Here is a 15,894-nt window from a genome sequence, read left to right on the forward strand (position 1 = left end):
GCCCTTCTCTGTGTCCAGCCCCCTGCACACACCTGCCCTCTAGGGCTCTGCAATGATCATACACCCTTACCCCACCCCCTAGAGACTTAAGAACTGCATAGGGGAAACTGAGGCACCCCCACACTATTCAGAGGAAACATTAAGAACAGTCCCACTTTGTCACACCCATCACTCTGGACGGACGTTCTTAGGGGATCAAGTGAACCGATGTAGGGCATTTATCCAGCTACCCAAGTCAGCAGGGAGTGAGGGGCACCGGCAGGGCTGGGCTAGCAGGGGGCTGCGGGTCGGGAGTGAGGGGCACCGGCCGAGCAGCATGGGACCCAGCTGCCTCCTCTCCAGCCCTTCCCCCCCACGGCAGCAGGAAGAGCTTGGTGCTGCCCCCCTCCCCTTCCCGCCTTGCCCATGTCAGGAAGTGGCTCATTCACAGGCTGGGGTGGGGTGGATTAACCAGAGTCCAAAGGGCCCTGGAGTCATTGCAGAGAAATAATCCCCAGGTGTTAGCGCCCCACCCCACCAGCTGCAGGTTCCTGCCCCCAACCCCAGCGCCGCCCTGGGGCCAGCCCTGCCTGCCAGGGGAGAGGCCCCTGCAACCCAGCACTGGATAAAAGCCAGGAGTGCTGGCTTGCGGCCCCCCCGCTCTAACCACTAGACCCCCCTCGTCTCCCAGAGCCGGGGAGAGAACCCAGGAGTCCTGGCTCCCAGCCCCCCCCCCCCGTGCTCTAACCACTAGACCCCCCCCCTCCCAGAGCCGGGGAGAGAACCCAGGAGTCCTGGCTCCTAGCCCCCTCCCGCTCTAAACACTAGACCCCGCTCCCCTCCCAGAGCTGGGGAGAGAACCCAGGAGTCCTGGCTCCCAGGCCCCCCTATGCTCTAACCACTAGACCTCGCTCCCCTCCCAGAGCTGGGGAGAGAACCCAGGCATCCTGGCTCCCAGCCCCTTCTGCTCTCACCCACCACACCCCGCTCCCAGAGCCAGGCGGAGAACCCAGGAGTCCTGGCTCCTAGTCTCCCCACTCTAACCATTCAACTGTGCAGATGGAGATGGCCCCGTCACTCTGGACACTCCTGTGAGAAGTTGTCTGATGTAGGTCATTGGCTCCTCCGTATGGGCTCTGAACCCCACCAGCCCAGCTCCAATCTCCTCCGATGTCCCCAGCACAGCCCGTCTGGTGGGTGTGTCCGTGACAGGGTAGATCCTGTTTGCAGCCCGTGGCCACTGGATGAGCTCCTTTAGCCAGGCGTCCCACTCCGCAGCGGGGAGAGATCAGCATCGATCCCAATCCACTCAGGCAGGAAGGCAGCTGCAGGCTTGAAGACCCGGAGGAAGGGGGAGTCGGGGAGGGTGTAGTTGGCCAAGTAGATGGTCTCCCCCCCAGCCAGGTAGCCGGCCCAGATCCCGAAGGTCCCGATGGTCATGATCGTGTGGTTGCAATGAGCCAAGAGAGCAAAGTCCCTCCCCGGCGAGGACTCCTTCCCGTCCCCCGAGAAATACACGTCTCCCCACGAGGCGTCGATGTTCTCCCGGCACCACTCCATCCCATTGCTGGTGACCACAAAGACCGGCTCCTGGTACTTGGCCCGGAAGTAGCCCATGGCCTTCTCCAGGTAGGCCTTGTCCGCCACCACCCCCTTCCAGTGCTCGTCCATCACCCGGACGTAGTCCCCCCTCCGGACGTGGACACCCACGTAGGTCACATTCCGGCGCTGCCCACGCAGCCCGGCCAGGTACCGGGTGGCCTCCTCCTTGACGTGGTCGTGGAAGGAGAATTCCTGGAGGATCTCCTGCCGGAGGTGGTGGTAGAAGGTCCAGGAGCAGGGGTAGCCCGTCAGCCGGACGTATTTCCCCTCGATGTGCCTGTACTCCTCCGACATCCAGTCATGGAGCTCATAGTCCTTCCACGGGATCCTCCAAGCCCTGAATCTGGAGATCACGGGCAGGCTGATGCGGAAGAGCAGTGCCAGCTGTTGGTGCATGTCCGGGAGGATGTAGGCCTGGCGCCCGTTCATCTTGGCCAGGGCGTAGAGGGTGGCGTATTCCCCCATCTGGTTCCCCAGCCGCCCAAGGGAGTTCACGGTCCACACACCCTTCTCCGTGGGTGTGGGCTGCCATGGGTCACTGGGAGAGGCGATCTTCTGCCCCTGTTGGGGGAACTGGCTCTGTAGCTGTAGGAAGGCGACTATGCCCAGGACACCCAGCAGGTACAGGAAGATCAAGAGGACTTGCTGGACAGAGATCCAAGAGATCAGGGATTTCATGGCTCCGAGAAGCAGTGCAGGGCGCGATCCAGGCCTGGGGGGAGACAGAGCAAGAATTTCGGACCCTCTGCAATGGGTCTAATTCTTAGCTACACCACAAGCGTAGTGACCAGCTACTGCCAGGATAAGGGCATCGGAGGATGGTGGGAGCAATGGGAAAGCATGTTAGATAAGTGGGTGATTGGGAACATGAGGAGAAGGCTGGGTGGATGGGAAGGCAGGGGGGTGAATGGTCAATGGATGGGAAGGCTGATGGGGTGGCTGGATGAAGGAGAAGATGGTTTGGGTGGAGGGGAAGTCAGGGGGTAGGTGGGCAGGTTGGGGGGGTGGCTGGATGGATGGGTGAGAAGAGGGTGATGCAACCGGGTGGCCTTGAGGGGTATGGCTGGGGGGTTAGATCAGGCCTGGAGGCCAACGATAAAACCCAAACAAGACGGCTATGCAGGAACCAGCTCAGCCCTGCGAGCCGTGATGAAGACATCGGTGTCCAGAAAATATAGCATGTTCCACGATCCTGTAGCCAAACAAGGGGCCCATCATCTCAGGGTGCCCCCAGGCACTTGCGGAGCAGAACCATCAGGGGTACATCTGGGCCTCTGCCTTGCCAGTGATGTACTTGTGGGGTCAAGCAGTGGAGTCAGCTTCACGCTCCCACTGCTCTGCCCATGGCTGCTCCTCCACCAGGGGAAGGAAACCAGAGCTCTCCAGTGCAGACGTTCCCAGGGGAAAGCCCAGCTCAGATGCCTCCCCCCGACATTCATCCCCCTTTTCCATCTCCTGTGCCCAGCTCCTCAACCTGTGGGGCCACCCATTGATGTCCAAAATGACAGCAATGGGATGGGCATGGACAATCAGACCACTACGGCTGTCTCTTCCCAGGATAATCCTCTGCAGTCATGCTTGGAAAGTATTTAGACTTTGGTTCAAGGCAATCGGCATGCGGAAGGGTGGAGTAAAGGGGAGAAGGGTAGATGGGGATGGATGGGGAGAAGGATAGACGGGGGATGTGTGGATGGATGGACTGGGAGAAGGGTAGATGGTGGATGTATGGATGGACGGATGAGGAGAAGGGTAGATGGGGGATGGGTGGATGGACAGCTGGGAGATGGGTAGGTGGGGATGGATGGATGGAGAGAAAGAGGGGGGGATGGATGGATGGTCAGATAGGGAGAAGGTAGATGGGGGTGGATGGACAGAGGGATGGGGAGAAGGGTAAGTGGGGGATGGAAGGATGGACAGTTGGGGAGAAGGGTAGATAGGGGGATGGGTGGATGGACGGATGAGGGGAAGGGTATATAGGGTGACGGATGGATGGATGGGGAGAAGGGGGGATGGGAGGATGGATGGCTAGACGGAGAAGGAGAAGAGTATATGGGGGATGGATGGATGGATGGACAGATGGGGAGAAGGGTAGATGGGGGATGGAAGGATGGTGAGAAGGATTAATAGGGGGATGGATGGATGGACAGCTGGGGAGAAAGGTAGATGGGGGATGGGAAGATCAATGGATGGGGAGAAGAGTAGATAGACTGACAGATGGATGGACAGCTGGGGAGAAGCGTAGGTGGGGGGATGGGCGGATGGATGGATGGGGAGAAGGGTGGATAACGGGATGGACAGATGGGGAGAATGGCTGATAGGGGGATAGGTGGATGGATGGAGAGACAGCTAGATAAGGGATGGGTTGATGGGCTGCTGGAGAGAAGGGAAGACAGGGGGATGGATGGATGGACGGCTGGGGAGAAAGATAGATGGGGTGTGTGGCATTCTGTACCTCGGGAGAACACCCAGCACCCCATTGTGTGGGATCCAGTGCAAAGTTTGTCATGTTGGGTATCTTTGGAAGGCTCATGATGCCCTGAGCATGGTTGTTATAGTGATGTTATAGTATTTGTTATAGGGATGTTACAGGTTATAATTTCATGTATATAGTTATGAGGCTGAAAATGTGTCCTCCTGGCTTAAAATAAGCCCAGGCAAAAACTCTCCAAGAGCAGAGGGGCAGTTCACACCTCATCAGGCCATGTGTGGGACAAACCCAGCCCAGCCTCACAGGAATGAAGGACACTGGCCGAGACAGCAACAAAAGAATCTGTTAGACCCTCAAGGGAATCACCCCCCTTCCTTTGGGCATTTTGGGATGCGATGAGGTAACGCTCACCTGACTCTGACGGGGTGGGGGGGCAAAGCCAACAGGCAAGAAGGGACATGATAAAAGGGAGAGACATTTTGCCTTGCTCTGTCTCTTCCACTTCCATCTGCAGACACCACCTCCAAGCGATTGAAGCGCTGATCAAAGGGGAGAGCAGCCAGCCTGTGGTGAGAAACAGGTAGGTTTGTAAGGGCCCTGAAAGTGTTCAGATCAGCATAGGATGCATTTTGCTTTTATTTCATTTGACCAAATCTGACTGGTTGTGCTTTGACTTATAATCACTTAAAATCTATAGTTATAGTTAATAAATTTGTTTGTTTATTCTACCTGAAGTTTGGTTTGAACAGTGACAGAGGCTCCCCTTGGGAGAACAAGCCTGGTACATAGCAATTTCTTTGTTAAATTGATGAACTCATATAATTTTGCAGTGTCCAGCGGGTGTAACTGGACACTGCAAGATGGAGGTTCCCAGGGTTGTGTTTGGGACCGTAGATATTGGCTAGTGTCATTCACTTGCAAGTAGCTGGGAGCAGCTTACATGCCAGAGGCTGTGTGTGAACAGCCCGGGAGTGGGGGTCTCACAGCAGAGCAGGGCAGGGGTGGCTCCCAAAGTCAAGGATTGGAGTGACCTAGCAGATCACTCGTCCAGACAACACCAGAGGGGAATGTCACAGAGGGATCAGGTGTGATGGGTAGACCTAGAGATAAAGAGGGGATGGGTGGATGGATGGGTTGATTGATGGATGGATATGTGGGGAGAAGGGTAGATGGGCAGATGAATGGACACCTGGGGAGAAGGGTGGATGCGGGATGGGTGGATGGATGGATGGTGAGAAGGGTAGATGTGGGGAATGGTTGGATGGCTGGCAAGAAGGGTAGATGGGGGGTGGATGGATGGGGAGATCCATCGGTGGTTACTAGGAACAGTTTGTCAAAGTCTGGGGCCCTTAGCATAGGGTCAGACATGGGTGTCACTTTAAGCTGGTTAAAGGCCTTCTGACACTTTTCAGTCCACTGAACGGCATTTGGCTGTTTCTTTTTGGTTAGGTCAGTGGGGTGGCAATTTGGCTGTATTGCGGTACAAGTCGTCTGTAATAACTGGCCAAGCCTAAGAAGGATTGAACCTGTTTCTTTGACTTTGGGACAGTCCACTTTTGGATAGCATCCACTTTGGCCTGTAGGGGGTTGATAGTTCCTTGACCCACCTGGTGTCCAAGGTAAGTCACTCTGTTTAGGCCTATTTGACACTTCTTAGCCTTAACAGTTAGTCCTGCCTCCCTTATGCGCTCGAAGACTTTTTATAGATGTTCCAGGTGGTCTGCCCAGGAATCCAAAAATATGGCCACATCGTCAACGTAGGCAGCTGCATATTCTCCCAGTCCAGCTAGGAGACCATCTACAAGTCTTTGGAAGGTGGCGGGTGCATTTCACAACCCTAAAGGGAGTACATTAAATTCATACAGCCCTACATGGGTGATGAGGGCTGACCTTTCCTTGGCGGATTCATCCAGCGGTACCTGCCAGTACCCCTTGGTTAAGTCCAAGGTAGAGATGAACTGGGCCCATCCCAGTTTCTCTAATAGTTCATCTGTGCGTGGCATTGGATAGTTGTCTGGGCGAGTTACAGCATTTAGCTTACGGTAGTCCACGCAAAAACGTATCTCCCCATCTGGTTTGGGAACTAGAACCACTGGAGATATCCATGCACTGTGGGAGGGGCGGATTACACCCATCTGTAACATATCCTGGATCTCCCGGTCTATAGCAGTTTTAGCTTGAGGAGACACCCAGTAAGGTTGGGCTTTAATTGGGCGAGCATTACCTGTGTCAATGGAGTGGTATGCCCGTTCAGTCAGTCCTGGGGTGGCTGAGAACGTCGGCGCGTAGCTAGTGCTCAGCTCCTGGATCTGCTGTCGCTGCATACGCCCAACGGTCATGGAGAGGTTCACCTCTTCCACACCACCACCACATTTCCCTTCGTAGTAGACACCTTCGGGCCACTCAGCATCGTCTCCTCCCTGGGCTGTAAACTGACAAACCTTTAATTCTCTGGAATAAAAGGGCTTTAGAGAACTAATAGGGTACACCTTAGGCTTTCGGCTGGAGGTGGGGAATGCTATGAGATAATTAACAGCTCCCAGGTGCTCCTGGACCGTGAATGGCCCTTCCCACGATGCTTCCATTTTATGGGCCTGGAGCACCTTTAAGACCATGACCTGGTCTCCTACTTTGAAGGAACGCTCTCTGGCATGTTTATCATATCAGGCTTTTTGCTCTTTTTGAGCATCCTGTAAGTTGTCTTTAGCAAGGGCTAAAGAGGTTCGGAGGGTGTTTTGTAGGTTGGTTACAAAGTCCAGAATGTTAGTTCCTGGAGAAGGTGTAAATCCCTCCCATTGCTGCTTCACCAACTGCAATGGCCCCTTAACCTCGTGGCCATATGCAAGTTCAAATGGGGAAAACCCTAAACTGGGATGTGATACAGCTCTGTAGGCAAAGAGCAACTGCTGCAACGCTAGGTCCCAATCATTGGAGTGCTCATTTACGAATTTACGTATTATGGCCCCCAAAGTTCCATTAAACTTCTCCACCAGGCCATTTGTTTGATGGTGGTAAGGAGTGGCAACCAAGTGATTTACCCCATGAGCTTCCCAAAGGTTTTCCATAGTTCCTGCCAGGAAATTAGTCCCTGAATCTGTGAGGATGTCGAGGGCCAACCTACCCTGGCAAAAATGTCTGCTTGTGCCTGGCACACACTTTTAGCCCTGGTGTTGCTTAGAGCTACTGTTTCCGGCCATCGGGTGGCAAAATCCATGAAGGTCAGTACATACTGCTTTCCTCTGGGTGTCTTTTTCGGAAAAGGACCCAGAATATCCACAGCTACTCGCTGAAATGGAACTTCAATGATGGGGAGTGGCTGGAGAGGGGCTTTGACCTGGTCTTGGGGTTTTCCCACTCTTTGGCATACTTCACAAGACCGGACATAGGTAGAAACATCCTTGCCCATTCCCTCGCAGTGGAATGACCCCCCCAAACGGTCTTTGGTCCTGTTCACCTCAGCATGGCCACTAGGATGATCGTGGGCTAAGCTCAAGAGCTTGGCCCGGTACTTAGTTGGAACTATCAACTGTCTGTGAGGATGCCAGTCTTCCTGGTGTCCACCAGAAAGAGTTTCCTTGTATAAAAGTCCTCTTTCTACAACAAACCTGGATCAATTAGAAGAGCTGAGAGGCTGTGGGTTGCTCCGTGCCGCCGTCCAAGCTCTCTGGAGGCTTTCATCGGCTTCCTGTTCGGTCTGGAACTGTTCCCTTGATGTTGGAGACATCAGTTCCTCATTGGATTGTGGACCTATGCTTGGTCCCTCTGGAAGCGATGTAGGGGATGGGGCTGTTTCCGTTGACTGTGAACCACTCTCCGCTGGGGCACTAGGTTGGGGTTCAGGCTCCAGCTGAGCCTCTTGTGTAGGGTTATGGGCTGCTGCCGGTTCAGGTTCGGTGGGGCCCTCTGGTGTTGGGGTTGCAAGTACTGGATTCAGTGCTGGCAATGGGTCTGGTGCTGGTTGTTCTGCTGGTTCCGGTTCTGGGACTGGCTCTGTCTGGGTCTCTGGGACTGGATCCACTACTGCTGTTGCAGACATTGGCCTGGGGTCCGGGTCCATCAACTCTGACCGGGTCCTGGTAGAAGTTTCCAGAACAACTCTAGGCGTGACAGCTGGTTTAGTCTGGCTGTGGGTGACCATTCCCACCCTCTCATGATTGGCCAAGTCTTCCCCCAACAGCATGGGGATGGGATAATCATCATAGACTGCATAAGTCCACATTTCTTTTTCCTGTCTTTCATATTCCTTTTGTTTTTCCTCAGCCGCAAATCTGGCTAATTCCAGCTTTTGTTGAACCGTGGAGTCTGTCATCCTAACCTCTCTGTTTTTAACTAACTTTACACCCGAGAGTTAGAAAGAAAACAAAAACAAAAAAAACTTGGCTTCTAAAATTTTGCTGTGCTGTCCGGATACCTGTGTTCTCTGATAGTGATTGTCAGCCTACAGAAAAATCCTAAAAAAAAACACCTAACACCAGGCAAATAGGCAGAAAACCCCTCTAGTTGCTCTTAGGAGAAGAAAAAAAAAAACTTCAGGTCTGTGAAGACTTCTGAATTTCTCTGCAGGAAGTTAACTACCCTGCCTTTAGGTAGAGAAAACTCCAGCTCACAAAAGACAATTCCCTTTTGTCTCTGCTCTGGCTCCAAGCAGAGAAAAAAAACCCAACTGCTTCCAGTTGGAAACCTGCTTTCCAGCAGCCCAAAGGGGAAAAAAATTCCCTTTTAAAATCTGTGTTTCTGGTTCAAAAAATCTCACATTGATCTCAAAATGATTTCAAGTTAATCCCACCATTCTGCCACCATGTCAAGGTTCCTTCCCCACTCTGAACGCTAGGGTACAGATGTGGGAACCTGCATGAAAACCTCCTAAGCTTACTTTTACCAGCTTAGGTTAAAACTTCCCCAAGGTACAAACTATTTTACTCTTTGCCCTTGGACTTTCGCTGCCACCACCAAACGTCTAACCAGTATTATTATTATTAGGAAAGAGCCCGTTTGGAAATGTCTTTCCCCCCAAAATCCTCCCTTACCTTTACACCCCCTTTCCTGGGGAAGGCTTGATAAAAATCCTCACCAATTTGCATAGGTGACCACAGACCCAAACCCTTGGATCTTAAGAACAATGAAAAAGCAATCAGGTTCTTAAAAGAAGAATTTTAATAGAAGAAAAAAGTAAAAGAATCACCTCTGTAAAATCAGGATGGTAAATACCTTACAGGGTAATCAGATTCAAAACATAGAGAATCCCTCTAGGCAAAACCTTACATTACAAAAAGACACAAAAACAGGAATATCCATTCCATTCAGCACAGCTTATTTTCTCAGCCATTTAAAGAAATCATAATCAAACGCATCTCTAGCTAGATTACTTACTAAGTTCTAAGACTCCATTCCTGTTCTGTCCCCGGCAAAAGCATCACACAGACAGAGAGAGCTTTTGTTTCCCCCCCCCCGCCAGCTTTGAAAGTATCTTGTCTCCTCATTGGTCATTTTGGGCAGGTGCCAGCGAGGTTATCCTAGCTTTTTAACCCTTTACAGGTGAAAGGATTTTTCCTCTGGCCAGGAGGGATTTTAAAGGTGTTTACCCTTCCCTTTATATTTATGACAGGGGGTGTCTGAGGTTGGGTCACTGGAAGCTGGCAGTCTGCTTGCAGGGACTGGAAGAAGGGGAGTCCAGGGCGTTTGGCCCAGGGCTCCAAGATGGACTTGGCTGAAAGTCACTGATTTCTGTGATAGCAAGCTCTGTTCTACTCTGTGTTGCTGTCGACTAATAAATCTTCTGTTTTACCGGCTGGCTGAGAGTTACGTCTAACTGCGGAATTGGGGGGCAGGACCCTCTGGCTTCCCCAGGAGCCCCGCCCGGGAGGACTTGCTGTGGGAAGTGCACGGTGCGAGAAGGGAATGCTGAATGCTCCGAGATCAGACCCAGGAAGGTCGAAGCTGTGTAAGCTTCTTTCCCTGGTGACAGTCTGCTCTGAGAGAGGAGGCATTTCTGTGCACCTGGCAGAGGAGATAAAAAGATGGCCGAGATGTCTCCATGTTGCCTCTTTCCTGCTTTGATTCTCTGGAGCATGGATTTACAACTGAAAGGAGTGTCTTGAATTATGGACTGAGGACCTGCCAATCTTTTGGAGATTACCAGAGAGATTTTACAAGCCAGCAGCCTGCAACATCACTGTTACAAACCTGATACAAGGACTTTGCAATCATTTGTATATATATGTTCGATTAACCATGGGTAGATTGATGGATGGATGGGTGGGTGGGTGGGTGGGTGGATGGATGAGTAGATAGATAGAAGGTTGAGGATGGATGGGTGGATGGATGGAGGGGTAGACAGGGTTGGGTCTGGGGATGGACGGATGGGTGGATGGGGAAGGACAGCAGGTTCGAGAGTTAGATGGAGGGCTGGGTCTGGGGAAGAATGGATGGAGGGATAGATAGAGGGTTGAGGGTGGATGGATGGAGTGGTAGACAGAGAGTTGGGTTTGGGGATGGATGGATGGATGGAGGTATGGATGGATGGACGAGTAGATACTGGGTTGGGGAGGGGAAAGGGTGGGTGGGTAGGTGGGTTGATACAGGGCTGGGGGTGGAGCCAGCCAGCCAGGAGGCTCCATATCTTTGGTCAGAGACAGGCCAGGACAGTTTCTAGGTAGGGGATCTCTCCCCTTCTTACCTTGGTGAGGTGGGCACCAGGGTCGGCCGCTCCCGCCTGCTCTCCCCAGCAAGACTCCGGCTCCGGCTCCGGCTCCCTCTGACTCTGCGTCAGCCGATTATTTTCAGTTGTGCTCTTATCAGCGTTTAAACATTAGTCCAGCCAGCTGCCCCTGGGCCTGCCTAGCCCTGCCTAGCCCTGCCTGCCTCTCCCCAGCACAGGGCCTGGGGCACTCTGGGGCATGAGAGGGTGAGGAACTAGGCGTGGGAGTAGATCTCTTCATGAAATAGGCGGGCCAGGACGCCTGGGTTCTCTCCTCGGCTCTGGGAGGGGAGTGGAGGGGGAGCTGGGAGCCAGGACACCTGGGTTCTCTCCCCAGCTCTGGGAGGGGAGCAGGGTCTAGTGATTAGAGCAGGCGGGGGTGGGAGCTCCCCCCCAGGGCTCAGAGGTGGTGGATGTGCCATGCAGTGAAGGACTTGACAAGCCAGGACTGTCACTTTTCCAGCACACCCGGACCCCGTCTCACCGCTCCCTACAGCTGCAATGGCATCACGCACACCAAAATCCCCTAAGGGCCTGGCACGAACCCAGAAGGAAACAAGTCAGGTACATTGACCTTTGCTCTTCAGTCCCGCCCCACAGCCCCCTGCTAGTCCAACCCTGGGCTCCCACCTGCGCCCCTGAATTCAGATTGTCAGCACAGAAAAGTGGAGGGAGGGTTGGGGTGAGGCCAGGGCTGGGCTAGCAGGGGGCTGCGGGTCGGGAGTGAGGGGCGCCAGCAGAGTGGGGTCCCTAGGGGAACAGATCAGAGTATCCCTCCGTATCCAGTCTCTCTCTGGTCTCTGAGTCGGGGACAGAACCCAGGAGTCCTAGCTCCCAGCCCCACCCTGCTCTAACCACTAGATCCCACTCCCCTCCCAGAGCCAGGGAGAGAACCCAGGAGTCCTGGCTCCCCTATTTCCTCCTCAGACCCAACCCCCAGCCTTCCTCCCTGACAAAGCAAGCCTTAGTCTCTGTGCCCCTGGGGGAGGCGGGGAGGAGGGGGGACGACAGGCAGAGTGTCCCACCCAAGACAGCTGGCTGGATCTAAGGTCTGAATGCTGGTAAGAGGAAGAGGAAATAACTGGGTGCCGCAGCAGGGTCAGAGGGAGCCGAAGCCATACCGGTTCTCCCAGGACTGTGGGCTTAGCAGCTGTCATCCAAACCCTGTTCCTAGCCCCGGGCTCGGCCAGGCCTCGCCGGGCCCTGCCGCTGCAGGTTACCCCTCGGTGCTGCCCAGCCCCCCAGCCCCTTTGAAGTTACCCAGCCCTGGACACTGGCTACTCCCGGAAGGCCACGGCTTGCCGTCCCCAACGGAGTGGGACGTGCCGGCATACAAGATCCAGCCCAGGGCCGGCCGCTTGGTGGCTGGGTTATTTGTTAAAAGCAGGGGATTCAATGGGACTGGGTTATTTGTTTGCAACTCACTGCGCTCGGAGTGTGTGTGTGTGTGTTTTCACCCCCCTGAGCGAGAACATTTCCGTGCCGTAAATTACCTGTGTGGATAAGCAAGTTACATGCCCGTGATCAGGGCACTTACAACCTGGCCAGCCTGAGGGAGGAGATGTTCATAGGGAGTGTTCCAGCGTGATCAGGCAGGATCTGACAAAGTGCCTTCAGGTTCCTGGCTCTCTCTTTATACCTGTTAGCGAACTTGCTGGCCTTAGCAAAAACCCAGTTTGAAGAGGTTTATCCTGGCTACTTCCCTTCCTCTGAGGCCTTCTCTAACCCCCTGCAATCCTTGATTACCAGCCGACCAGTGGGAAGGTTTGGGGCTTCTTTCTCTGGAGAGAATTTCCGTTTTGTTTCTGCAGCTCTTTACTTGATTCGTTACTTTGGGACCTATCCATCCTTCCCACACGACAAGTAGCCCGACACAAGCATACAAGCATCACCTCAGGACGGGATGCAGAGACAAAGTTTCTCGACACCTTAAATGACTGCAGATGTGGTCGCCCCATCTCGAAAATGATCTTGTGGCATTGGAAAAGGTTCAGAAAGGTGAATCAGGGGTGTGGGACGGCTTCCGTATGAGGAGAGATTAATAAGACTGGGACTTACGTAGCTTTGGCACAAGGCGGGAATCCTTTGTCTCTCTCTGGGTCCCCACCCCGCCTTCTAAGTGGAAAAGCACCAGGTTAAACATGGATTCCAGGGTCAGGTGCCATGGCCACATGTCCTGTGAGCCCCCCTCCATTCCTCCAGGACTGACCGGTGTCTATGCAGTGGAGGCTTGCAAGTAAACAGAGCCATCCACCACCAATTGTCCTCGTCAACAGGAGCCATCAGGATTCCAAGCCACCATTAATGGCCCAGACTTTGCATAGTTACAAGCCGACTGTGACAAAGTGGGACTGTTCTTAATGTTTCCTCTGAATAGTGTGGGGGTGCCTCAGTTTCCCCTAGGCAGTTCTTAAGTATCTAGGGGGTGGGATAAGGGTGTATGATCATTGCAGAGCCCGAGAGGGCAGGTGTGTGCAGGGGTCTGGACACAGAGAATGGCCGACACCCTGTTTCCTGGCAACTGATGGCCGGGCCCTTCCCCCCTGGAAGGTGAGAGCTAAAGGGTTGGACAACAAAGGAATCCGGTGCCCTCCTGGCCCGTGAAAAGGGACAAAGCCCAGAGGAGGGTGTTGGCCATTCTCTGTGTCCAGCCCCCTGCACACACCTGCCCTCTAGGGCTCTGCAATGATCATACACCCTTATCGCACCACCTAGATACTTAAGAACTGCCTAGGGGAAACTGAGGCACCCCCACACTATTCAGAGAAAACATTAAGAACAGTCCCACTTCGTCACAAGAAGCCAATGACCTACAAGTGGTCTTCTCATAGGAACTTCCCAAGTGATGGGACCGTCCCCTTCCCCAGTGTTGAATGGTTAGAGCGGGAGGAGGGGGAGCCAGGACTCCTGGGTTCTATCCCTGGCTCGGGGATCTAGTGTGTTAGAGTTGAGAATTGGGCGGGCTTGAATAGGTGCAGCCAGAAAGGAAAAGGCCTCATGTCCCACACTCTGCTTGCCTGCTCCCTAGTCTGGCTCCACTCTCCCCACTCTGGCATCTGATTATGGGTCAGCAGTGAGACAGTCGGGCCCCAGACGCCCAGCGCTGCATTATCAGGGAGAGGGGTGACACTGGGACTGTCTGAGGGCTGGGGGATCTCCATGAGAGATGGACAGGGACATGCCCAGACCCAGAGCAGCGCTAGGGGGTGCTGGGCTGCAGCAGGGGGTGGGCGGCTCACAGGGGGCTCTTCCCTATGGCCGGCAGGGCTGGCCCCGATGCTTGTGAGGAATTGCGAAGGAGGAGCTTTGAACAAGCAAACTCCACCCCCATCCTAGCACTGATACCCCTCCCACTCCCACCCCCCCAGCCCTGCCAGTGCCCCTCACTCCTGACCCGCAGCCCCCTGCTAACCCGGCCCTGACCCCATTTTCCACCCAGGATGGGGGTGACTCCATGGGAGCTGAGTTCAAGACCAGCTGGTAACCTCGCTGTGGGGAGCCCCGCACAAAGGGGGGGGGCATTGAGGTCTTGCCTAGCAGCTGCTTCTCAGCCCCCTACATAGCCACCCCCTTGGCTCAGAACCCAGATGGGCCCCGGGCAGCCGGGCAGGGGGTGCCATGCAGTGGGGGACACTGACCCCTAGTGGCCAAAGTGACCAAGCTCTACCCAGCTATCCCCTGCAGTCATCTGTCATCTAGCTACCCCCATAGCCACCCCAAATACCCCCTAGCCCCCAGTTAGCTACCCCCATAGCCCCATCTATCCCCATAGCCCCCAGCTAGCTATACCCATACCCCCATCTATCCCCATAGCCCCCCAGCTATCCCCATAGCCCCCCTCTAGCCCCGTAACCTCTTATTATCCCCATAGCCCCCTCTAGCTCACCCCATAGCCCACTCTAGCTAGCCCCATAGCTCCCATTTAGCCCCATAGCCCCCACTAGCTACCCCATAGCCCCCCAGATAGCCCCATACCCCCCTCTAACTATCCCCATGGCCCCACATCTATCTCCATAGCCCCCTCTAGCTAGCCCCATAGCTCCCATCTACCCCCATAGCCCCCTCTAACTATCCCCATAGCCCCCACTAGCTATCCCCCTAGCCCCCCATCTAACATCATAGCCCCCACTAGCTAGCCCCCTAGCCCCCCATCTAACCCCATAGCCCCCACTAGCTAGCCCCATAGCCTCCACCTCTCGCTCCCCAGGCTCTCGCTGTTACGAAGCAGGGAATCTGCTCACAGGCGGCTCTCAGCTCTCTGGGCCCTCCCGGGCCGTCGGCCTGTCGCTCCCCCCCCCCCCCGCACCCCGCACGGCCGAGTGGGGCGGCTGGGGCAATACGGAGGCAGCAGCATGTGTGTAAGTGTCCCGCGCTCTCCCAGCTGGCTGCTGCGTGTAGGGAGAAGATAGGATCAGCAGGAGGTGCTCTCCCCTCGTGGTCAGGGCTGGCCGCAATGCCCCAAGGCGGCGCTGGGCTGCATGGAGAAGGGTGGGGGGGCTCAGCAGGGGCCGCTGGGTGGCACTAGGGGGCGCTGTGCCACACTGCACCAGTTGGGTCCCCGGACTCGCTTTCGGTCATGCCCCCGGCCTCATTTCCACCGCTTCGTCCTTCCCCAAACTCCCTTTTCCTGCCCCGGACTTTGTATCAACCCAGAAATCGTACCCCTCCCCCCACAGAGACCAGGTCACCCAGGGCGGGTTTGGCTCACACCAGTTCTTTATTCTCAAGCCATTGGCCACGAAGCCGCCACGGACCCCACAATAAATAGCCAGTCTTGGAACGATGCCCCAATAAATAGCAGGAATCCCCTTGCCCGCCCGCCCCAGCCAGCCACGGATTCCACGAACCCGCTCAATAAATAAACCCATCTGGCTAATAAATAAGTTATTAAATACGTAAAAAAATTGGAACCAAATATGGCTGTTGGGAATCGGCCCGTAGGACCGATGGCGCTGCGTCTCACGGACCACTGTCTGCATCAGTCTACTCAGCGCTGGCGTCCATAGGTCCCAGTCCAGGGGAAATCAGTCCCGGAGCCAGGGAGAGAACCCAGGAGTCCTGGCTCCCAGCGCCCCCTGCTCTAACCACTAGACCCCGCTCCCCTCCCTGAGCCGGGCAGGGGACCCAGAAGTCCCGGCTCTCAGAAGATGTAGCTGGGGCTCAGGACCCGGGAGAGGCGGCCCATCAT

At 54.8% G+C, this 15,894-nt stretch overlaps 1 pseudogene across 2 annotated transcripts; it reads right to left on the bottom strand.

Moving 5' to 3' along the window:
* Window positions 1–874: 874 nt before the first annotated feature.
* On the bottom strand, window positions 875–10,774 carry LOC311511558 (galactoside alpha-(1,2)-fucosyltransferase 2 pseudogene; annotated as a pseudogene). 2 transcript variants are annotated; one of them, XR_014714629.1, is made up of 4 exons: window positions 10,686–10,774; window positions 6,234–6,434; window positions 4,421–4,573; window positions 875–2,293 (listed from the first exon to the last, which is right to left on the bottom strand). The product of XR_014714629.1 is annotated as a galactoside alpha-(1,2)-fucosyltransferase 2 pseudogene (transcript). The 2 variants fall into 2 exon arrangements; XR_014714630.1 differs by lacking the exon at window positions 6,234–6,434 and having other exon boundaries at window positions 10,686–10,768.
* Between the last annotated feature and the right edge of the window lie 5,120 nt (window positions 10,775–15,894).

The sequence above is a fragment of the Lepidochelys olivacea genome (assembly GCF_965140295.1).
Source record: "Lepidochelys olivacea isolate rLepOli2 genome assembly, chromosome: 23".
Taxonomy (NCBI): Eukaryota; Metazoa; Chordata; order Testudines; family Cheloniidae; genus Lepidochelys; species Lepidochelys olivacea.